The sequence below is a fragment of the Melospiza melodia genome, chromosome 12 (genome assembly GCF_035770615.1).
Source record: "Melospiza melodia melodia isolate bMelMel2 chromosome 12, bMelMel2.pri, whole genome shotgun sequence".
NCBI classification, from domain to species: Eukaryota; Metazoa; Chordata; class Aves; order Passeriformes; family Passerellidae; genus Melospiza; species Melospiza melodia.
The window spans coordinates 11,034,977-11,060,735 of NC_086205.1; the positions used below are offsets into that span (position 1 = coordinate 11,034,977).

The following is a 25,759-nucleotide window of genomic DNA, read 5'->3' on the forward strand; positions in this document are numbered from 1 at the left end:
ACACTGCCAATTTTTAAGAGGGAGTGGGACAGGAACCCAACATGCCCGGAAATGGCACATCTCCCTCCTGGCAAGGCAGAATTCATTTGGCTCTTTCTCCCCAGGGAAGGAGAGCAGCAATGCTCTCCCCTGCTCAAAGCTGGGGCACAGCAGTAGCTGCACCACTGCCACCCGGGCCCACGTGCAGCTGGCAAGCTTTGGGTGACTTCAGCTTCATAAAAGCTACTTTTACATCACTTGGAAAAAACTCACGAGCATCATTAATAACACATTTTCATGGTGGCTAACAGGTATGTCATCCTAGAAATGTCTCCCTTGGCTAGAGAAAAAAGCCCACCATCACCATCACTGGCTTTTAGGACTGCAGAGAAGAGAGAAAATTCCCAGGCACCCAAACCAGTAAAAAGGAAAGGCTGTTCCCAGTATTTACTGTGTGACTCACTCCCACATCTTGTCATTTATCACCTACACTACCTTTAGAGTTCCCCTGCTACACACAGGCTCCTGTTGGGAGGGCATAAGCCCGCTCACAGCCAGTGCTCACTCTTGCTGTTTCAACCTTTCCTGAGTCCCCCTCAGTCTTTCCCTGCTTCTCTTATGAAGCCCTCCAGTGGGAAATATAGAGGGATATTAGTAACACGTTTCTAAAAGAGCAAGTTACTTCATTCTTATTAGCCAAAGCCATTTATGAAATGTCCTTAACAAGTCCTGACTTTACGATGTGCCACATGCCGTGTGTGAGAGCGCTGGGGCATCAGCCTGGTGACACTCGCTGGGGCTGCCACAGGACCAGAGGAGCCTGGGAAAACACATTGCCCAAGTGACTGGGATTTACAGAGCTCACATGCATCGTGGCATTAGATAAGGTTCGACTTGCAAGGTGTGTTTTGGCCATGCTTCAAACAGCCTTGGGGTTTCCATTAAAAGCAGCAGCTACAGCTCTGGTAGGGAGCACTGCAGGGGTTAAACCCAGCCTGACCCATGTCAGGAACGGTTTTGGTCCCTGAACACAAATTCAAACCCACCACGTCTGCCAGGCACCATCAGAATGCAAAGGCAACTCCTGGAAAACAGTTTATTCTGCCTGGGATGGGAATTGTCCAGCAAAACAAACAAACAAACAAAATAACCCTTCTTTTTTTTAAACATATGATTTGCACTATCTGGTGAGCAAGTTGTTATATCACTATGTGTTCTGGGCTTAACAACAGCAGCAATCAAGTGGCAGATTCTGGTCTTAGATATTACTCCTGGTTTTCACTGTCACAGCTCAGATGAGAAATACTCCTAAGTCTGTGTATGACCAGGAGAGACACCCACAGGAAGGATCTTGCTGCCACATATAAAGACAAGGCATTGAAAAACAGAATACAAGAGGAAACCAAGTTGACAGCCTTTATCCACAAAATTCTTTCTATCATTCACAGTTTTAACACTAAACATGTAAACTAATATTACTCTTAATATGAACATCACAAACCACAGAAATAATTAAACAGTGAGCTATCTTTAGCATATTTGAGGTATTAAAATACTTCAACAATTCAACTTCAACAATTTAGCTTAAGGCTGAAAATCCTATTTGGGCTATAACATGCTTCTAGAAAGACAAGAAAATATCACAGGTAAAGATTTTTGTGACCATTCCTCCCTCTCTTTTCATACTCCATGGTCCAAAAGGGAATAGATGTATTCACTAGGTACTGCAAGGTCAACACTCTGTAACTCAAGGATTTTTTCCCCCTTGTTTCATGCACTGTATTTTGTTTTCTACTATATTAAGCCAAGATCATTAATATTTCAAGACCTGAAGAAAGCTCTCCAAACACACTGGCTGCTCCTAAAGCACACACAGCCATTTTGCTTCAAAAAATCAACTACTCCTGAAGACAGTTTTCTTCATTTTAGTGTGCTCAGAGATTCACCACATTTCACAACAGACATAAAAGGGCATTAGAGCATGTGCTGCATTAAACCAGGAGTTCTTTGCCCCCAAGAGCTCCATGGCAGCGCCACTTAAAAACTCCAACCTAATCCTGTAAAAGCTGTTCTTAGCATGAAGTGCTGCTGACACACCTCTTACAACTACAGATGGACTTTTTTTTGAAGGGTAATGATTTAGTAGGCAAACAAGAAGCCTGTACAGAACTCATTCCCTGGAAGTCTTTATTGCTTGCTCATGACAAATCTTCACGCAGCTGCTTTTCTAGGAAGGATTTGCTGGGTGAGACCCAGCATGAATGGGGTTCTTACACAGTTTTCGAAAGATGCCTTTGTAAAAAGATTAGTTCACATGTGCAATGCAAACTTTGAGTTCAATTTCTTAGCTTTGCCTTAATTAGTTCTTTCTGTGAGGTTTCTTTTTGTATTTTGAAGGAGAAAAAAAATTTTTCTCACATTCAGGTCGCCCCCAAGTGTAACACGGTTACAATCAGCTGCAGCACATTCAAGGGAAATTCTCAAACAAAAATATTTTCACTTCACAGTTTTTCCTCAGAACAAATCACATTAATTTAAATGGACATCAGCTTGAAATAATCACACTGATGTCTTTGAGTTATAATACTAAATCTATTTGATTTCTATTTCTCTTAAAGCAAGACAAGATCTGGCAAACATTGCTGGTCATTATTACATGCCTTTTTCCTTCTTTTTTCCAAATATATCAGAGTGATGCATGTCAAAACTTCAAAAATTGCTCTGAAGAATTATGGAACTTCAGTCAAATCTAGCTGTAAATTTTCTCAAGCTGTTTTTCCAACTCTGTTTTCACATTAAAACCTGACTTTCAGACTTAAAGATTCCTCAAAAAAAGAGAAAGAATACGTGTGTGGGCTGCAAAGTCTGCTTGCTTGGTTTCTCCAAATGCTCAATTTTTGACTAGAAAATTTCAGGCAACAATTTCAGAATTTAAAATCTCATCTCATAGTGGATGGGACTCTAATCGCATTCTTTTTAAACACTGCTACAACAAAATACTTGCATTAAATTGGTTTTAACTATTTTTAAATAAGCTATATTGTTGGGGTTTTTTATTGGGGGCAGGGGAAATATTGAAGAAAATTATTCTTTCAAATTTAGAGTTGTTTAAAAAAAATATTCCACGGTACTTGCTCTTAAATTGTTCCTTTATCCTTGTGGAAATGGCAGTAATTCCTTCCGAGTTAGGAAAAGGCTTGGCACACCTAACAGTCCTTTAAAAAAAAATTAAAATGGTGTAATGTTCATAAAGGGTTGGATAAAGAAATAATCCCAACCTCTTTGCTGACAAATTCCTAAACCATTAAAAATGCAGTGCACATCCTAAAAGCATCTCGGGGAGCTCCAGGCAGAGGCTCTGGCAGTGCTGGAGGCAGGGATGGGAGACACCCCTGGGCCTGGCTGGGATCTGAGCAGTGATGGGATGGGGAATGCCCAAGGGGACCAGCCCCGAGCTGAAAGCTGCTGGGCAGGAGCTCTGGCACAGCCCTGGATGCCAGGGACCAAGGGAGCAGAAATCAGAAACCCTGCTTGAAGCCTCCGCCTCTGCTGAAGAGGATTGCAACCAAGAAAATACTGATTTCTGATTAGGACCTAATAAAGTGACTAGAGGGGAAAACAAGCACAGAAACGTGGCTTTATTCAAGCAAATCTAGTTAAGTCAATAAACTGAAGTTAGAAGCAAATGTGACAGAGATGTTGTGAAGTGCTCATCCTGTGGGACGCAGTCCTGCACAGGCCAGCAGCGCTGGCTGCAGAGCCATGGCCATGAGGTCCCTGTGCCAAAGGCTGAGCCCTCCACACAAGGAAAGGTCCCCAACCAAACCGTGCCCCTGCTGCACCCTCCTGCCCAAAAGGAGCCCTCTGTACACCCAAGAACATTTATTATCACAGGCAGGCAAACAATGCTGCTAAAAACTATGCAATCAGCTCAGTTGTCAGAAGCTATGCATTCCAGTTCCCTTTCTTGATGCAGAAAAATATGTTAGCTACATACCCAAGAAAACTTCAAAATTCCTTGAGAAGCAATGTTGAATCAAATCTCTCTCTGCACACAACAGAGGAGAGAAAACTACTTTTAAGTCAATGATTGTAGCCAACTTTAAAGAAAGGTTCCAAAATAGTACTCTTGGTGAAATGAAGGACAAGGCATATAATTTAATAAAACATATTTCAATGTCACGTTTATACATTTCAGTGAGAAAAGAAATTTGTGTTTAAAGACTTGAAAAAATACTTTGATAGCACATTTGATGTGTTTCATCACTGGTTACTTTTCCTACAGCTCTTCTCCCTGGAAATATTTTGAGCTCACGTTTTAACTGCACCCTCAGGAACAGAAAGTTACTTTTACTTTTCCCCTTGAATGTTGTTCTTAGGTTTTAAGAGGATGGATTTTCTCTCTCTCATCGTAACAAAACTACATCTGCCACATAAGAAGGCAGCATCTTCTAAGCCTACTTTTACTGTTATTACTATTTCTGAACAGATTTTTGTGTGTTAATTATAGAACTCAATTGTTTGGATAGTCTCTTTTGATGAGCTTTCTGCCCCGCACCATGAACCCCTCTGTTATTGTACAGCTGTTTTTCTTCCAAATGCTCATCAGGGTTTTCTAATTGTCAAGCTGTCCCAGCAACCAGGTCTTTTGACCTAAAAGTCAAAGAAAGGGAGTCACCCTTGTCTCCCCGACATGAATACCCCAGCGGTCCCAGTGGGCCCCTGATACCTACGAGACAATGCCTTTCCAGATCATTGCCACTACAAGCATAATTGGGTTTGGGGTGAAATGAGAAGATTTAAAATAGGATGAATTAATGAGTTTCTTGTAAAATTAAGTCCTTCTCCTGGTCCAATCTAATTACTCACTGTAATGCCCCTGAGGGTGATAAATAAAGATCCTTAGAAGCCAAGCAGGAGGGAAAAAAAAAAAAAAAAGCTTTCTCTTGAGCATTTCTTAAAAGTCAAGTTGTAGAATGTGATGTGATATACCAAATGCTCTTTCCAAATAACGTCAGATTCCTTTGATGTTCACACTGTAAGATCTTTGCCTCCTGTTAATAATGACTGTACTATTGCTACACATAAAAAGGAGCTCCCCATCTTTAGCTGGTATCTCTGATGAGAAAACCAGTATTTCTACACACTAAGCATGTATTTTCAATGCATGAGTGGCACAAGGAAACACAAAAATCCCACTGGGGAAGAGTCTAGACTGTTTGACTGCAGAGCACTTTTACTCCATGATTGGGTAAAAAACTCAGGAAGTTCAAAACAGAAATAAAGGCACCTTGGAACATTAATGTAGTATGATTTGAAATCCAAACTCTGAGTGTCCAAGCCACTGGACCTGTACATGCAGATACCCTAGCAGGTTAAGCACTCACACCTCCTTTGCAAAGCTGCAGCATAAACCAAGTGGAGGAGCTTTTCACACACCCAATCTGAACAATCATTAACAAAAAAATAAATCTCTTTGGTTATTTTTTCCTTAGCTACAGGTCTGTTGCTGGTGCTGTGGCTTGCTGATTTAAGGCAGGGTACTGATCCCATGATGCCAGTCACAGCAGGACTCAAACACTTTTGGCAGATCTAAGAGTGCCTTGCCTGATTGTGCACCCATGGAGAGACCTCACTGACAGGTGGCCAGATTTTTATTTGGCTCATGGGAGATTAGAAAGTCAGTTGCCTACTTCAGTTTAAGAAGTGAGGAGCTGGAATGATCTTTGGTGTGGAAACAAGCCACCATCACCATCCAAGGTCTCTTACTGAACCCTCAGGAGTGAAAGGGATGAGGCACTCACTGCATGGTGCCCATTCCATTGCCACAGCCTGTCAAAGACAGCAGGGAATGGCAGTGCACTGCCCTCAGCCAAACCCTGCTGCACCATCAGGCACATCCCACTAGCTCCACTTCACTTAAATTCCCCTGTGCTCAGTCCTCTCCTGTAACACTTCACTTTGACAGCCTCTGGTGGACCTGCAGGGCCAACACTGCCAGTGAAAGCCAAGGCAAAAAGGCATTCAATACCTCTGCCATGTCCTTGGTCACTAGATCTCCTCCCCACTGAGCCCTGGGACCGTGTTTTCCTCAGCCTTCCTTATTGTGCCCACAGGAGCAGGTGTTCTGGGCGTCCTTCATATCCCGCACCAGACAAACTCCAGCCTGGCTTTGGCTTTCCCAACACCTCCTCTGCATCCTCAGGCAATGGCTGGACTCCAGAATCCTCCTGGGTGCTTCTCCTGTGTGTCTGAGCTGTGCCAAGGGCTCCCTGCCCATCCACCTCGGCCTTCTGCAGCTGCTGTGCCTGTGCTTGCAGCAGCTTGTCCTTTAAAACCCACCACCCATGTGGGCTTCTTCACTGCTCTCCTGATAAAATTCCTGAACAAGCCAAAATATTCTGACCTGAATTGCAGAACTTTAATTAATTTTTTTTTTTTAATATACATGAAATCCAGGGAAACAAACCACAAAAAATGAAGTCTCCAGCTGAGGAAAGGGCACAAGCACAATAGGACTGGGCATCTGACACAGCAATCTGTTCAAGAGCTACAGGCACTAACAAAACTCCCAGGTGTATGACACAAGAACCAGAATGGCCTATTAATCCCGGCCAAGGAGGTCCTGTTCACCTGGGCATCATTTTCTTTGCACAGCTTTCAGAGCCAATTGCCAGATGTTTTTGCCATGCACTTGGGCACTGCACAATCCTCTCTGCAGGGACAGGGTTTGTGGGTTTGGAGTGCCACTCCTAAGCAGCATCACTTCTCCTGTGTTTCACACAGAGAAACATACTGCTTGTCTTCTACAGAAATATTGCAAATCAACTTGCACCTCATGCAAAAGAAATATAATTACGCTGATAACGCAATCAATTGAAAAGCTTAAATTTGTCCATCAGTCAGATCACTTAAATCTTTCATCGGTCCCCTTTTTCTAAAGAAACTAGATAGTCAAAATCATAAACCAAAAAATTAAATACATATGCAATTCATATATTAAGTTTAATAGGTACGTACACAGAAAAGTTAAAAATGAAAAATTAGCTTTAATTCTTAAAAATTAAGAATTATTCTGAACTTTGCTACGTAGCTGATAGGTCATAACTGCTAAAAAAACCTCTTCTTAAAAATATAGGAATTTGAAAATCTCACGTTTCTATGTATTAATAATAATAGCTTATCTATGCAACCCTTTTCTCTGCTACAGCTGTGGTAGCTGGGGGAGTAGATGGGGATAAGCTTGACATTTCTCACATCATGCTCACTCCTGGTCTTTGACAGCACCCTGATCTCACGTCGGCTCTGTCAACCCCACCAGCACACAAAGCTCCCAGCCCTGCTCCAGAGGGGGGAACAGCTGGAAAAGCTCACTAAGGAAAATCAGCCCCTGGACAGAACACTTGCTGCATTGGGCTTTTGTCTGAAATAAAAATAGAAAGCTAAAAATTCAAGGACTAGGTGAAAAAAATTGTGACTGAAAATAACTGAAAAAAAAAAAAATAAAAAGCCTTTCCCAGTGAGAAGTCAGCACTTTGCAGGAGAAGTGAAAATCCCAACCTGCTCTGCTCTCTACAGGAAGATATTTGCCAGCACTGGCAGCGCAAGCGAAGCGGCCGACGGCCACCAGCAGGAAGCACTGGGGACACGCTGTGCCTGCACAGTGGCACTGGGACCTGTCCCCTCCTTGCAGGCAGCAGAGCACTGAAAGCACACACAGCCCCACATTTCAGTGCTTTAACGAAGAGGAACGTGCTGCTGAACTGGGGACTTGGCAGGGCACTGTTTGCATGTTTACTTGTACAAAGTGTTTGAACACTGAACAGATGCCCTGGTAGGACAGAGCGCCTCTGCTCAGGAGCAGCCGTGTCCTTTTTGGGAGCAGAGAGCACCAGCACTGACCCAAGTGCTAAGGGCATCTCTGAAACACTGCTCTGAGCCAAGGGTTCGATGTTCTGCTCCTCAGAGAGCTCAGGCTGTCACTCTGCTCTATCACAGACTTCATCTAACTTTGGAAGTTTAATCACCTTTCTACAAGCTGTAAGATTTAAGGGATGAGTCAACTAATCAGTTTCAAATAATTACTCAATTAGAAAAACAAGTTGATAGATTCCCTTGAACAGAAGAAGCACGAGGAGAATCACAAAACTGACAGATTTTCAAGCAAACCTAAGATAATAAGGTGGGGCTTTTTTTATAAAAAACTCAAAACAGAAAAACGCGATTTATGTTCTTTAGTAACTACATTTTACAGGGAGGAAAAAAATCCCTACTGAAGTTTTATGATATGCTCCAGTGAAAGCTGATTAATTGGCCTGAATCTCTACATTAACAAGCCCTAATCCTCTTGTCAGGAGACCTGCTTGCAAGCTTCTCTCCCCAGTGGTGTAAAAGCACTGATGAGAACAGAGATCTGTATCTCAAAAGCACTGTCCAGCCAGCCTGGGATTATCTCTCATCTCCTAAATCTTAACAGCTCTGTAGAAAGGCAATTAAACCTCCAAAGTTAGATAAGCCTGTGATAGAGCACAGCATCAGCTTGAGCACTTTAAGACAGAAAGGCCCACCACAGAGCTCTGACATTCCTGTTTAAAATATCTGTTTGCTCCTAACACAAGCATCAGCTCAGGGTCCTGGACTTTGCAAAGATTGTACTTGTAATGTATTATAGAGCACCTAAGATGTTATTCCCCGTTATTTTAAAGGTGCTTGTACTTTATGCAGGCTATTGAGACATTGCAAATTGGCTGAAATAATTATTACATTAATACCCCTTGACAAATTGTCTATTGTGAAGAATTTGAGGATTGATGCTGGCCTTCAATCCCTTAATGCTGTTTCTTTTGTGCAAGTGGAATTTCACTCTGCAGCAGAACTCAGCATAGCTGCAATGTTTTCTGCTACTGTTTGAACTTGTATCATGAGTGTGATGGCAGCAAACTAAAAACTACAGTGTTTTTCTGGGCTTTTTTTATTCTGGCTTTAACTGTGAGCAGCCTGAAACACAATTAAACTTCCTATCTCCAGAGCTATAGCAAGATGTCTTAATATGGTTTAATCATCACATCCTCTCTAGATGGCTGTACAGCATTATATATAAACAAAAAAAAAAAAAAGCTATTTTGGTCTCCCCAGAGAATTGCTTGACACAAAGGTTTTGGAAGATGCCTAAATATAGACAGTTCTGGTGAGATCAGGGTCTATGCAAGATAACAACTCTGCACTATTTTTGACTGTTTAACAAAGATGCTGGGAACACAATGACTTCAAAAAACCACTGCTTTGGCTCTCCCCAGCACTAAAGAAAATAGACAAGGTGCTTACAGAGTCATTTAGTTAGGGAAAGAACCGAGTCCAACTGCTAACTCCGCACTGCCAAGTCCACCACCAAGCCATGTCCCTAGGTGTCACATCTACACATCTTTTAAATACCTTTGCTTCTGAGAGACTCCCATCAATACCACTGTAAAAAACTATCAAACCTCTACTAAGTAGTACATCAATCAAAATAGTGGCATGCAAATCATGATCCATTAAGTACTTCACACTTGATTACCCACGACACTTTAGAGAGGGTCATACATTGATGAGTTGTTTCTCTCTTCTTTGCCCTTTGCTGTTTGGAGCACATGAGCACTTTTAGTTCATTACCAATGCAAAATGTAGCACAAAGCTCAACTTCAGCAAGAGGAAAACAGCAGCCCAATTGTTTGTCCTTTTCTCCCTAAATCTGCTCAAGCTGCATGTTTCTCTGTTCTACACAGATCCCACCTTTTCAGAAGTGTTGGACTTGAGGCACATGAAGCTGCACCCTCGCTTAAATGTGGCACTCGCTACCAAAGGGGTTCTGAAAGAGGAAGAAGACTCAAACCACCCAGGATTTCCCTAGATGCCTTTTTTCACCCCAACCCTCTCCTAGATGTGAAAATCAAGCTGAAGTTTCACAGAATGGGTAAGGTTGGAAGGGACCACTGGATGTTCTCCACTCCACCCTCTCTGCTCAAGCAGGGCTCTGCAGAGTACATTACTCAGGATTGTGTCCAGACCACTCCTGAGTATCTCCAGGACAGGAGATTTGCCCCTCACTGGGCAAACCTACAAACCCCCAAACATGCCAGGAGCCATCTGGAAGCTATTCACCCACACTTCTCCCTCACAGCCTGAAGCTTCTCAATGAGGGGCAATCTCACAGCTACATGGAGACCAAGAGAGCTGTAATTCCTGGCTCTGCCAGAGGCTGAGAACAGCTTGCCTGGCCTGCCTCTGGCATTCATGGACACAACACTGTGTATCACTGTCTTAGAGAGGAAAAATCATTCCTTTTCCTCCCAGTGGGCCTGGCCTCACCTTCTGCTCACTAACTTCCAGCTCGACTTCCTACAGATCATGGGAGATTGCTTTTTTATGGATAACCCTCCCACAGGAGTTGATGGCATGAAAGAAGCAGGGAGCAGAGGAAGCAGGGCTGCTCCTTTGGGCCCCCTAAATTGAAAAGGGTAACTACACAGACACCCAAATTACATGCTTCAATATACCTGCCTCAGTTTATCCACTCAGGCAATGGCAATAAGATTCACAATACATACACCTAAAAGCTGTTGTGAGGTTTAATTAAGCAATAGAGCACTTGGAGATCTGCAGATAACAAGATGCCCATAAAACAAGAGGAGGTGATTATTTCTGATGAAACAAATCATGGCAACAGCCTTACTCAGCAGGGAATACCCAGGGCTGTCTCAGCTCTCCTTTTACAGCCCTGATGGAGGAAGCTTGTAGAGATTGTTCAGCTGCTCTTTTGCATCTCAGGCTTTGGTGGGACATTCAAGAGGATGCAGCAAAATGCCTGCACGGGCCGCAGTCTCAGAGATGTGAAATACAGCCCTGATTTAAAAATCAAAGAGCTGGGAATCTTCTCCTGTCAACAAGCCTTCCAACAGAGAAGAATAATTTAGCAAGAATAGCTGAAATCTCCCACCTTAGGGTGATTGGGTGGCTGTGAGGAGAAACGCGTTTTGGCAGTTCCCACATTCTTTTGTCAAACTTCTGTTGTCTGGGAAAGAGCAGAGTGCCAGAAGCCCTTGCAGGTGAATACCTTGGCTGTTTCATGCTCATTTGATTCAGAGCAATAGCGTGTTTATCTAGATGTTTGGAAAGTTATTAATGAGATCAGCAAATCCTTTCCATGTATAAATTGTAAATCACCTTCAGCAATGCCGTGTAAGTTATCGAGTCAAGTGAGAACATGCCTATTTATCTGTGATAGTCTTTTATCACCAATAAATAAAAGCAAGACAGGGAATTACCTCAGGAGAAAATAGCTCTGAAGCAGAGTCTGTTAGGTCACCAACAGAAACACCAGCACAGGAGAACCCCTGTGAAGTTGTGTATAATGACATTCTGAAGGACATGCCCAGGAGTGGCACTGCACCAACCCAGAAAGAGAAGGAGAGCAGCTCTCACTGCTGACCCCATTCAGGTGCATTCAGAATGCTTTCCACCACTCTGGTTCACCAGCACAGAGCAGATGTCTCCCCCACGGCTGCACAGAGTGCCTCTTTTCATCCTCACACATCCCTGCAGACTGAGGGGAAGGCACTTGATGTACTGAGGCTGGTTTGGAGGACCTGCTGTCACAGCCCCAGCAAGGTTCAGAAAAAGAACAGCCAAAGAGAGACCAGTTTTATGAGTGGCTGCTGGGGGTTCTGGACAAGAAGACTCAGAATTTGAGCTGGACTCAGTTTTTAAATCCCCTACTATCCTGAATTCATAAGATGCATGGCATCTTTAAATAAGAGTTCTGCCCATCCATCTTCCAGGTCCAGGCAACCCAGAGATTTACAGCACAGCTGCTGCTCCAGGAGTACAGGATTTGGCCCAGTTTTGCAATGGACATATCACCTGGTAAAACTTTAAAGTAGGGGTTTTTATGGAGGCAGACATTTACTGAATGCTTTAAGAACTCTTCAAGGGTCCTGCAGAAAGTCTCCCTTTTGATGAGAGGTAAATTAAATAAAGTCCTGAGGGAACAAAGCCAATGCCAGGCATGACCAAAAATAGCTGTGATAGGTCTCTCCTGTCCCAGCTTAGCAATTGCCAGGCAGCTCCAGGGAGGCCCTCAGCAGACACACCAGTGAGCAGCAGAAATGATGAATTACAAGAGGATGGCAGGGCCCTCTGACTTGCTCCAGGGGAAGCATCTGGAGTGTGAATCCACCTGTACCAGAGCAAAGCCACCGTGGCTGAAAGCCTGCACGGTGGAGGAGCCTGTTGCTCCTGTGGGAATGGAGCTCACACTCTGGGCGCTGCAGGAGGCACAAACCATGGCAGGATAACACAGTTTAGAGACCAGCTCCAGCATGAGGAATGAGCCCACAGCTGAGCCAACTGCTAAAGCAAATGAAGACTTCTCAGGTGACTGGCTAATGTCAGCTAGTGCTCCCGAGGGGTTTTCTTCCCTCTCTCCATACGGATCCCAGGATGCCAACCCCATTCCTAGTGGGGCTTTGTCAGGTAGCCCCAAGCCTCCTGCAGCTCTGGTCACCAGAGCAGGTACCCAGAGGGCACACACAGTCCCCAGGCTGTGATCCAGGTCAGGACACAGCCCAGCCCACAGAGCCTTCACTCCAGCAATGGTGACACACAAGAAGGAAAGTTTCCCTTTGAATTCCTGCTGGATGTCATACAGCTGCTAATTAGGAGAAAGTGACAAAACAAACACAGTTCTGCTTCTTAATCTGGAAAAGCATCTGTCTCCAACAAAACTACTGGCAAATAAACTCAACAATAACATTCCATTTCGGCTTGGAGGCCCCCATGGTTGACACAATAGTCATATATTCAAATATCTACACAATACTTAAATTAATGCAAGATAATAAAGAAATTAATTATGGTAACCATGGAGCTATTTAGAAATGGCCAAAAGCACCACTGACTTGAGTCCAGGCCACAAGAATTTATTGCAGCCAGGAGAAGTGGTGGCAATGCTGGCGTGTGGCTCACGCCCGCCCTGATCACCCTGTGCTCTTCCTGCTATGATAAGCTATCAGCTCTTATGAGCACCACCTTATCTGCTCTCACTAAACCATATCAAGGCTTAATTTTGCCTCAACAATTAACAAAATGCTATCACCAACATCCGAATTTTATATAAGATAGCTTAGGAGAGCGAGGTTTTAAAATGCTCTTGACATGATGATCTTACAGAAGTTAAACAAATTTGATTTGGTATGCAGGACAATCTGTTTCCAGCATATATTTCTCACTTTTCAAGAGATCCCAAAGTCACACAGAGTAACCTCCACTCCCACCTTCAGCCAAGACAGAAGACCTGAAGCAGAAATGGATTTTTTCCCCCTTTTTCACTCTGCCTCTGCCAACTACCAGTAGGGTCTTCCCAAAATAGAAATACCTTTTCATTGAAGGTATTCAAGAAATTTCATTGTCTTCCTGGTGTTCCTCTGACTGTTGAGTTTCATACAGAGAGGAACCTCAGAACTACAGGTGGATAATCCTCTAGAGTAGCCCCAGCATCCACCTATGGCCACCAGAGCTTTTCCCCTGTGCCCACCCCACAGAAGGGTTACTTGTACTCTGCTTTTAACCACCAAAGCCTAGCTCCCAGAAGATTTGTTAGGTTGTTCCAGCAAGGAGTCCTCCAGGGACCACCATCAGCTTGAATTTGCAAGCACTTCGTCACTCGCTTACCAAAATTTTTATTAGACTATTAAAAAGGAGAGCCTGTACTTTCAGAAACTAATGCTCAGCTCAGCATAGCAGTTTTCCATGTTCCTCACTTGTAATTACTTAGCGCTTTCTCTTGCATGCATTCATTAAGAAATATAAATTTAAATAAACAAACCCCAGATTTTCTAGCAGAACCAAACCATTAAATTTGTACATAATCAAAACTCGAGGCAGTTAAGCAGAACAGGAGGAAATGTGCTGGCTGCAATGATTTAGTTATGGCGTGTCTGATGTGCCAAGTTTATTTTCTAGACATAATTTTCCTATGTGGAGGTGCAGCCAAACAGCAGCCACTAATGGATCAGTAAATCTGCACTGTGCCAGGCAGAGCCCCAAATACATGAGATCAGCAACCAACTGGGGGAAGAGAGGATTTTTGCTATATTTTATTCCAATGCATTTGCTTAGGTTTTGTGAATGAGACACATAGGGCTATTTTTGCAGTTGTACCCAACCCATCATGGGAGATAAGCAATCTTTTGTAAGACCCATATGAATCACTTTTTCCAACATTAAGTGGATCTTGGTATTGCAAACACTTAGTGACTTTATTCAGGCATGCACCAAAGAAGCCAAGGCCAAAAGACATGGCAGCTGCTCTGGGACATTAAAAGGTTTCCCAGAAATGCTGTCAAGGAGCAGCCTCAGCATCCAGACACCTCAGTGGTTACCTGAACACTCACAGAGAGCTGCTGCTGACTCATAAGCCAATTGCACAGGAAATTCTGCAACTGGGGAGCACAGGGCTGCCTCAGAGCTCCCCCGCCTTGTTACGCACACAGAGCCCATGACAAAGAGCATTTGCAATTCAGAGCACTCACAGATTCAAGGGCAAAGTTTCCAAGTTTCAGGAATTCACCCTAAGTGCAAAGTCTAAATCACGGGTACCAACAGATTGATTTTTTAGCTTCTACCTGAAGAAAGCAAAGACGAAGGCTATCATTAGTTCAGCTTCTTGAGGGGGACTTCCCTGTCAGTGTGTGTTAGAGACTCGTTAAACAAACTGTTCTGCAGTAAATCACATGGAAACGTGAACTCAGCAAATGCCAGAGGCAATGGCAGGCGGATATGAATGACAATCACAAAGGCGTGTCCGGATGCTTGAGGTATGAGCCATGATGAAGTGCCCGTGAAATTTCACCTGCCCACATTGGGACAAGAGGTTGTGGCCTTCAAAAAAGGAAAAAGAAAAAAAAACGAGGGGGGAAAAAAAGCACTTGATGTGTTAATTAGAAAGTAAACTGTGTCTGAACAGACATCCAAATATTCCAGCCTCAGCAGGGAATAAAACCTAGAGATTGTGGGAATTAGTCTGAATCAGACCTCACTAAATGGTCATGGAAAGGTTGGAGGAAGAGAGTGCCAGCCAACAGTTACTGCAAGCACCTCTTTAGTCAGAGGGAAGAATGAATTTTTTTCACATAATCATTCATTTGTACTTATGAGCTTCTAAAATAGATTTAGCAGACCTCTGTTCATCTTCTCTGAGCTGCTTTTGATTCTTAGAAAACACACGGAGCTGATAACAATCCTTGCAAATTTCGAGAAAGAAAAGCAGACAGACACATACCTTAGCTGATTAAATGTTGAACATTAACATCCATTACCATCACCAGCAGCTAGAGATAACTAACAAAGAGGAACATGAAATCACATTACTGCATTCAGCAAACCTTCAGAAAATGCTACTTTTCACAGTCAAAAATAGCATACCTTACCAGCCCAGATTTCATCAGCCCATTCTGTCAGCAGTAAAAGCTGTTTTCTAGGCCAGGCATTTTCCATTAATGCAATCTGATTTGCCATTGCATTTTGAGAAAGCTAAGGTGAATGTGTGATACTGAGAGAGGATGGTCGGTAATCCAGAAATGAAAGCCTGAAACTCCTCATGTAGGGCAAGGTCAAAGAACAGCTGCCCATGGAAACCCCTGCACAGAGAGACTTGCAAACCACATTCTCACTGGTACTCCCAGGAGCTTTGTACTAAGGGTATTTTAAATAAACAGCCACATACATCTCAACAAATGATTTAAAAAATGTGAAGGTAATGACTTCTCATATGGCTTTACTACTGCTTGCACTTAGAAATATGTCACCTGGGTAGTTTTATCTCCCACATTAGTTGATATTTAAGAAGTTCTGATTATTACTCACACTGCTCTGAGTGTTATATCTGTTCCTAGCAACTGAGAGAGGAAAACAAGCCAAAATAAAACATAATGGTATTTTTGAAGCCACAATGTAATAGCCACGTGGGATAAAATCCTGCCTGCATGTTTCTAAGAACTGTGGTACCATGGAGAATTAGTGATGAAAGAGCTGGTGGAAGTTTTTGATAAAGACAACTACCTCTCATAAGCTACAAGCAAACTAAACAAAAATTAACAAGCTCCATAAAGCAATTAAAATCCAAAGTGTAAAGTAGATGTAATGACTCAAAGCCTGCTCACTGCTCTCATAAAACCGCCCTCATAATGCATGGCCTGAGTCTCCTCACCCTGATATCACCATAAAATTAAACAGCAAATTGAAATTCTCATCCTCTGTCAGTGGGGTTTCACAGATGGAAAAGCTGTAAGGCAGGAGAAGCAGGACCAAGGGCCATGCACTGAGAAGCCTCACAAGAAAGCAGATCTGTGCACCTCAGGATGCCTGGGTTTGGCTTGCCAGAGGCCAGCTATCAGCACTGCACTCCCTGCACGCTGTGTGTTGCTTTATCAATCCCACCCTCCACAGACAATTAAGTGAGCACTGTCACTCACATCCTAGAGGCAAAGTACATCCCTCCTGGCAGTGAGAAAAAGCCAGGAATGATTCTCCAGTGGGCTTAAAAAAAAAAAAAAAAATTTAAACTAACCAAGTCATCCCCACCCCAAACTGCAGAAGGGAACAAACACCATGTAAACCCCTAATTTCTGCATTTTAAACCTGTCTCATTACTGGGTGGACAACGTTCCTCTTTGCATCCTGCCCTCTGCACTGACAATAGAATACTGCTTACAACTCAATGCGATTCAGCCTCAAGAGAACATTCTCATTCTAGACTAGCACCCAGCTGAAAAGTTTCAGAGATGTTGTAAGACTCAATACAATAAAACAACTGTCCTTGGTCCCCCACATAACAAGGCTTTTTTAGTGTTTCAAATAACCAATACGCATTCCATGCATATTTAAACACATCTTTGTATTATTTCTTTATAAAGACAACTTTGGTCCTCACAAAAGAGGCTGTTCATGGTCTTAGGTAATGCAGAGTACATTAATTGGGCAATTCCTCACACTTATTTTGGAATGCTAATTCGGACAGAACCCAGCTCTCACTGCACCCACTGTCATTTGCTGACTCTTTGGAGGGGTGGCAATGAATCGGGAACACAACAGGACATTTGTGAGGTGAATTTCAAGCATGCTTGGCCATCACAGCATGGCTTGAGCAGGGCCCCTGAACCACCAAAGCTGATGGGTTGAGATTTAACCACCCAGTTTTAGGTGGTAGATGTCATCAGCAATTAACTTTGGGATCAGCTTTTAACTTTGGATGGAGTAAGAGAGTTCAAAAATTAACTAGATAGATACTGGCAGGGGCTATCTCCAAGGCTCTGCCAGGAATGAAGCAACTCTTAGTCCCTGCTTATGCAGCTTATATCAAAGTTAACCCTCAAATTAATGATATTAAAGAATCCATACTACATAATAATTTAGGGCATCACCTGCCTGCAGAAAACACAAGCAGCATGTTTAACCAAATGGAACGGCCCATGCAGCACGAACCTCCCCAGCCTGGGTTGGAGCAGAGGAGCTCTAAGCAGTGAGGATTTGCATGGATGTCACTGCACCCCTCCTGCTCTCCTGCAGCCATTCCCGAGGCTGTGCCCTGAGGAAGGCTGAGGAGGGAACCGCCCTGCAGCACAGGGAGCTGGAGGCATCAGAGCCATGCCCTCTGAAGCTGGGATTGCTCAAGGAGCTCCAGGATGGAACGGGGCAGCCCCAGGCTGCCTCTGCAGTGTGCAGGCTGGTCCTGGCTCCCCAGGGCTGCTGAGCCCTCTGTGCCTGCCCTGCAGGGGCTGACTCAGCAAGGCTTGGGCGCTCCAGGCTGAGAGCAGCCCGTGGGAAAGGCTTGGCTTAAAGCTCCTCCAGATCCACTCTTTAGCAAAGCCTGGTCCATAGCCCCACTCCTTCCCTTCCCATCAGCATCACGGCATCACAACCAGAGTTAGTCAAACACTTGCTGTCCTCAGCAGTTTGAGTACATCAGTTTGCCACAGTTACTTTGTCCCAGCAAAGCCACCAGTGACATACTGTGACTTGTAATGCTGCCTCCCTTTATGCTTCCTTAGGGCACCCTTACATGGCCTTTCCTCTTTCTCAAAACAAAACTTGGCTAAATCCACACAAAATTAAACACAGAGGACCAGAAAGACCCTTCTTTCCTTTAAAGACTTTCCACTGAGAAGTATTTTTGGCAACTGGTGTTTTTTATGAACTGGGTAATCACCTACAATTTTACAAGACCCCGTTCAGGTTCTGATTATTTATGTGCTTCTTTCTTACACAAAAAGATGCACTGAAACAGGGAGAAGCCCCCACAGCCAAGCCCTGCTGTGAGCACCATCTCTGCAGCTCAGGTGAGGGCTCTGGGCACTGCCACCCCTGCTCAGCTGACACATCCTCTCTCTCTGCTACGCAAACATCACTGCTGACCCCAGCCCTTAATTTCCTGCTCCTCCCGCCCTGTTGCAATGGCATTCCCAGCAAGAGCTTTAAATAACAGCCTGGGGTACAAGGAGAGTGACTAACTCTCCACATTTCCAGTCACACACGGTAATCTCCCAACAGCAACAGCACTGACAAGCCCTTCCTGCAATACCCCATTTAGCAGACATATTTTTTTTCAGTGGAAAGATGCTGGTAATCATATCTTAGAGCAATTAGAAACACAAATTGTTTTTGCCCTTTCTCCTGGCAGGCCCTGGCTGGCGGTGCCCTTGAAGAGCAGCCAGGACAGGTAGGGCCAGCTGCTGCTGCAGGGAGCAGGAGGGGCTGAGCCCCAGGGCCTGAGCTCAGCTCAGCCTGCTGGGCTTAGCAGCACTGCTCAGCAAGGCAGGGCTCAGGCACAAAGGCCGGCTCAGGACCAGATCAAAGCAAGCAAGACAGGACGACTTTGAAATGGGGAAGAGCATCCCAGTGGCCAGGGTGGGCGACAAGCCACGGTGAGAAGATGCTGCCCTCATTAGGGCTCAGTGTTTTTCAGACAAGGCTCACTGGACAGCAAAACACCCACCTCACATGAGAAAGCGAGCTCCTAATAGAAGGTAAACAGTGGCACTGTAAACTTGTCATATTTTATTGCACTGGTATTGCACTCACCCATGAGAACACTACAATGGTCTTTATGACTCTAAGAAACTTCAGAATGTTTACACTAAAATCAGCATGAGCCCTCAGCTAAAAAATGCACTTCCAATTTTATTAAAAACTAGAAACCCAGTGATTTGCTCACATTCACATAATTCAAAGGAACAGGCCTTCTCTGGCACTTCCCTAAGCTCAGGAGTTTATACTAGCAAACAAAATTAGTGCTGTAGGTTGAAGCTACTCTTTGATCTGCTAAATAAATCCATAGTAAATTCAGGTTCAATTACAGTATTTAAATTTATGACATCCACAGTGCTTTGTGAAGTTAGTGACAAATGCAATTTCATATAGAAAACATGTATTAACGTGCACAAGCCACAAAAAAAGGAAAAATCAATTGGCTCTATACAGATGTATCAAAATGTACTTTGACAGTTTTATACAGTCTTTTACATGCATTTGTCAATACATTTGATTGCAGCTGTAGATACTGTGAACAACTCAGTGTTACAAAGAAATTTTTAGTTTGATACATGGAAAAGTAAAATCTTCTTTACTGATACACCTACATGCATATTCACCAATGCAGTCATTGTTACTGCCAAAATTTCATTTGCATGCAAAATACCTCTGGTGCAAATTACCAATAACATAAGGGAGCCCATGAAATGTTAAAGACTTCAAAGGATGAGAGAAAAACTATTTGCATTTTGGGCCTGATCCAAAGCACATAAAAGTCAAGAGGAATCTTTCCATTGGCCGCAACAGATGTTCTGACTTGAGGAAGTTTTGATGCAAGTCACTGACATAACAGCAGACCAGCAGGACCACAAAATCCACTTTCTAGAGAAACCGAAAGCTAACTTTGCTAAATACTGGTTTAGTGCGTGGCAGCTGTCCCTCAGTTTCTCCCAGGACAATCTCGGTTGCCTCTCCTGCTATCCCCAGCACATCTTTGTTTGATAGCCCACATTCATTCAGCTTTATGCCTACATTTTCTTCTCTCTTGTTCACAGCTTTTTCTTTCTTTCTTGCTCTGTAGATACATAACTTCATAACAGTGTTGTTTAATTCCACAAAAGTGACATATGAGACAAGTACCTAGGCAGGACAATACAAAAACTGTCAAAATATGTTTTGATAGATCACTACCTGTAGAGCATCAACTGCTTTCAGTCCTTGAAAAACAGCTAGTGGGTCTCATAACAGAGGTAAGCTGCTAGCTGTTCTCATCTCTTTGGGGATAATCAGCTTAATCAATGTTGCTTCAGCAACCTCTGCTCTATTCCATCAATGTTTTAGGTGCAACTTTTCATATGGCATGAATGTCGTAGTGGCTCCTACTCCAGGGCAGAAAAAACCTGTTCACAGAAAGGACAGGAAACACAGTGTTGAAAATGAAAACAAGTGATTGGACTTGCAACAGTGCAGGTACCAGGTAGATAAATAATAGCATGTTTATTTACATAAACTTGAATGATTTATTCCTTTTAGGAAGAAATATTTTTCCTAGCGTGACCCAAAAAAGAAATTAACTAGTGAAAAGATCATTCCTCTACCACAAACATTAGCAAATGCTGTATCTATTCTATGTTTGTCACCAGTAAGCAAAAACAAACCCCTACAAATAAAACAAAACAAACAAAACCAAAACAAAACCAGCAACACCAAAACAACCACCAAAAAACCCAAACAAAGAAAAGTACTAGGACATAATGCACATTTTTCTGCCTCTCTATACTTCAAAATCATAAGCACTCCTCACATTTCACTGTAAAAGGTTTTATTTCTTGGTTCCTGCAGCTCAGGTAATGATATCATAACTCAAAGGTTCTGCAAGGCTCACTATAGCTCTGACCTCGTAAACAATTTTAATATCCCTTCCCCACATCCTAACAGATATAGGGCTGCACCTGAGCAGACAATATCTCCTCAGCAGTTACTTGTTTATTCAACTTGTAAGTGAGCACATGTACTACTCCACATTAAAACCAACCTGGATGCAAAGAGAAGGCTTCCTTTGCCAGAAGGGGAGCATCCTTCAACAGGCTGAGATACATCTGCCAAGTATCCCACAGGAGGGAATGCAAAATCCAGCCAAAATCCAGCACAGAGCCACAAAGCAAGGAGTGCAGCAGCATTTCTGGTGCACACATCTACTCTGGGCTGCTCTGAGTGCCCAGGAGGCTCCGGAGTGAGGAGAGCAGAGCAAGGAACCAGGCAGCAGCAGCAGCACTTCTGCTCCTCTTTCCAGGTAGCCAGGCAGAGCTCTTCATGGCCACTCTAAAGCATCCCTGACATTTCTCCATCATGACCACAGCTCAGATGCTCAGAGGGGATAGTAAGGCCAGGAAAATGAAGCTGTGAATCTCTTATGTAGGGCCATGATTCACTGGAAAAGCCGGGGCCTGTCCAGCATCCCTCTGGCTCCATGAAGGACCTGAACACACACAGACGGTTATCCAAGACACCTCAAGAAGGTTCTGTTTAGCTGGAAGGAGCTGGTTAAACTGGAAAGCTGAACAGCACAGCAAGAGCTCTAGTAGCCAAGAGACCTCTTCAGACTGAAAAAGTTTCTCTTGAGGGAAAGGAGCCAGGAGACAGTATGATCAAATCTCTCTTTCTAGGTCAGACCTCAAGAGCTGCTTTTCACCTGTAAGGCAATGGTGATCCCACAACAACTGTACAGGAGCCCTTTCCACAAGAGACACAGGTAGAGGTGATCCCAGTCAGCCTGTTCCCAGCCCCACAAAGGATAAGATGTAGTTACACCATGCTACTGGATGTCTAACTTACTCTGAAAATCCTCTGACACTGAGATTCCCCCACATTCCTGGGCAATCTGCACTGGCACTACAGATCTCAGTCATTTAATTTTTCTTCCCCCTTGGGTCTAGCCTAATCTTTTGGTTTTGCTATTTTTTCTTGCCCTGTTTATCAGCTCTTTACAGCCAAATTCTGTGCACCTCTGGTTAAAGAATAAAGGTGAGAGACATTTCAAGATATCTTCAATTTTAAGCAGCTCCAGCCTTTGAACTACTAAAAGTGAACTGGACAGTAAGCCCTACCATAGGCAGAAGGGATGCCTTAGTCTCTTAAGCCTGCTTAAGGGCTACAAATCCATCAATCAAGCTCTGGACTACTTAGAAAGCCGATGCGTAGTGTTTCAATTATTTCCTTCTGGAGTAAGGCCAAAATAAGCTTGTTGATGTGAATAGGTAAAACAGAATCTATTACTTTCTGAAAAATCTCTTTGAGAAGTGCTCTCAAAAATTTATCTCCCCTTACCTTACCAGGAGGACTTATTTGTTATTGAAAGCCAAGCCTCATGATGCTAAACTCAGAGCAATAAACAATTAATTTTGAGAAATCACAGACTGACTGAAGATATAGAAGTCAGAACCTAATACAGAAAGGAGGTACATGTCAAATCAACACTGGGCCACGTCAATAGGACCTCTATAAAGCATCAATAATGATTAATAAACTTGAATTTATGCCATACTTGTGGCTCTTCTGAAGGTTTTTACATAAAAAACAAGAAGAAAATACCTGGCAGAGGACAGAGGCTATTTCCCAAAAATAGTAATGAGGTCTAACTTTCTATTTCATTGGCACAACTCATCCATAGCCTCACTATCTGGCTGACAACTTCCCTGGACAAAATCAATCAGAGCAGCGGCACCAAGCAGGACCAAGTTCCCAGACTGTGGAAATACTCCTTGGAAACATTAGGAGCCTTTTTCCAATTCCTGCCAACACTCTGGCAGGGGAGAGGAGGAGCTTTCATCCTTTTAATCATAAGGAGTTATAGGTAAATTGTCAGAGCATCACACCTCCATATACACTTCATATTTTTTTATAATGGGCAAAGTCTGCCCTCTTCTATACTCTGACAACCCCTACTAGCTCTGAGTGACATAGATGAAGTATTTGACCTAATTGCATTTTAAAGCCCAACTAAGGTCCTTGCACTCTAAGCTGAGACAGACAACTTTTTTCCTCCCCACAAGTCCCTGTGACACAACACTTCTGACACATTGCAAATTTCTGAAGCATTATTCCTTGCAAACAAGTATCTTCCTTGTTATTTAGCCAGGCTGAAGGGCAGTTCACTGTCATTTATGGCACAGGCACAGAAAGGAGTGAATAGCAATTACTCAGCATTTGTTAAAGGGAAGGCCTCACCTTTAATAATTGCACAGTCACATTTCTTTCCACAGGGTCAACCAGAACTCCGGAAAGGAGACTTGCTGATTGACACAAATATGTTTGTATTTCAAAGGGCAAACTACAAAGTCAAATAAAAGGCAATGTTTGCACAAGAGTTAACTTTGTCATTCGGCATTCTCAAAGAGCTCAACAATCCCACGGAAAAATGTCTCTCCTTTGCTACACTACATTTTTGACTCAAACTTTAATACAGGTGTATAGAGAGGTCAAATTAGCATTACTGCAAAAGGCTAGCTAAACACACAGCCACAAGAAAGAGGAGTTAGTGGCTACCTTTAAAGGAGCAGAGGAATATAGTAGGCAGAACTCTTTCCCCCATATCCCCACAGTGAGCTGGGAGCTGCTAAAAGCTCAGCACAAGTTAGAGCAGCAGGGTCCTCTGGTTGCACAGACAAACCAATGCCCAACCAAACAGGAAAGAGGGTGGGGATCTCCTTTTGCACGCTCTCATACCCCAATTACAGATCATCTTGAATAAAAACACTGCACAGTCACCGCCTCAGCGCAGCCTAATGGGAAGGAGATGAGATAATAAGGCCACATACTGCTCTTGGGACTGCTCCTTTCCTGTTAAGACAAGGGCAGGTCCCTGCAGTGCTGGACCAGCCCAGAGTGCACCTCCACCAGCCTCTGTCTCAGCCAGGGCTGCTCCTGCATGTGGACAAGGGCTCCTGCCCCTCTCTGGAGCCACTGTCCTTGGCAGAGCTGTGGCCGTGCTCCTGCCCCTGCTGCGACTGGAGGTGGATTTTGCTCTCTCTTCTCTCCCAAATTAAAGAATCCTAAAGCTACAAATGGGTGCTTTCACAGTGCCCACAACCCTTTGAGCTCACTTTCCCAAGCTATTGGGTGTGTTGAATTCAAGGTTACCCAGTGCATTAATTCTGGGCACATTAAAACTGGGCACCAAGAGCATGTCTTCAAAGAGCCACTGAGAACTTTAAGGTGAATCAACTAAATGGATAAAGGATCTGCACTGGGGTAGATTCAGATGAAAAGGATGGAAACAGTCTTGCAGGTAATTAGTGATGCACCTTCAGTTATATACGCTGACTTCACCCCTTTAGCTGATTGCTTTCAACTTTCTTCCCCACATAGAGAGGCCTTTGAACCTCAAAGCATGACAAAACTCTACATTATCAGCCACGTCTGTAGGCATGTGTGCTGCACTAGCACCCACTGAAATGTCCTGTCCAGCCTAAATACTTGGATCCAGTATTTTCACCTTGTATGGATTTTTGGAAGTAGTCCAAATTTGGGCCAGCCTGACTGAGCAGCACCTGGGAGCAGCAGAAGGAATGGGAACGTGCCATGGGAATGACTGCAGCAACAAACCACAAAAAAAGTTCTTTCACATTAAGTGTAACTATTGCTACCCTAAGATTAAATATTACCTGGAAATTACACTCATTAACTGCAGAGTCCTTGATTAATGAGCAGGTGGAGTGCACACAGGGACCTGGTCCTGATTTCAGCTGTCTTATTAGCTCTATCCTGGACACTACTGATCACCACAAAAATAAATGAGGACATCCAAGAACTAATTACGAGTGGACAAAATGTGTCAACCTAATAACTGTGTTAGGGTACTTCAGAGATTAAGGGAAGGCTGGCAGATGTGCAAGATGCAAATACTGAAGCCACTAAAAAGAAACGGCAAGAGAACTCTGCTATCTTCTGGTACCTCTGGTGAGGGAGACTGCAGGATGCTTCTCAAGAAACAGTCTCCATTTCAGAACAGCTCCAGAGCCATTTGGATTACTGCAATCATCTTTTTGTTTTAACAGTGGTGGACAGAGGAGGAGCCCCCAGTGCTGCCCCACTCCCAAGGCAGGGGCTGTGTCTCCTCAGGGAGCAGACCTGGGCTCTGCCAAGGCCCAGGGAGGGAGGTGAGCAGAGTCTGGCAGAGAGAGCCAAGGACTGGATAGAGCAGCCCACACCAGCTCCAGAGGGTGCCCTGCAGGTGTGAGGGCTGCACACAGGCTGGGGCTCACACAAGAAGCCAGAACCACCTTCTGCAGCTTGTTGGCAAACACAGCTGCACCTGAGCATCTCCTGCTACACTTCTCCAGCAGCCACTGCCTCCAAGCATCGCTGTGAAACAGGAGGGACTGCCCACACACTTTAATTGGTGTTTACTTGTCTCTTCAAAAAGCCCAAAGAAATCTTCCACACACAGCAGCTAAGTACAACAAAACTCAAGCATCAGAAGAGGAGTTCAGCCAACTTGTGCCCTACGATTGATCTCCTATTTCTCCCTCCACTTTCCTTCTAATCCTGTTTATAATTACACAAGCCATCTGATCTTCCCAAAGCTATCAATTCCCTCAAATCCATTTTCAAATCACCATCCTTGAAAGAGCCTGGGCACCAGATCAAGCAGTCTCAGCTTGACACAACCCACCCTGCTATTGACGGCTCCCCTGGAATGCTGGGGTGCAGCTGGCCA

General features: G+C 43.8%; 1 protein-coding gene across 2 annotated transcripts in view; it reads right to left on the reverse strand.

Annotated features, from left to right (window-relative positions):
* EPHA4 (EPH receptor A4) overlaps nt 1-25,759 on the reverse strand; it is a 105,387-nt gene that overhangs the window by 64,894 nt on the left and 14,734 nt on the right. The window lies entirely within an intron of this gene.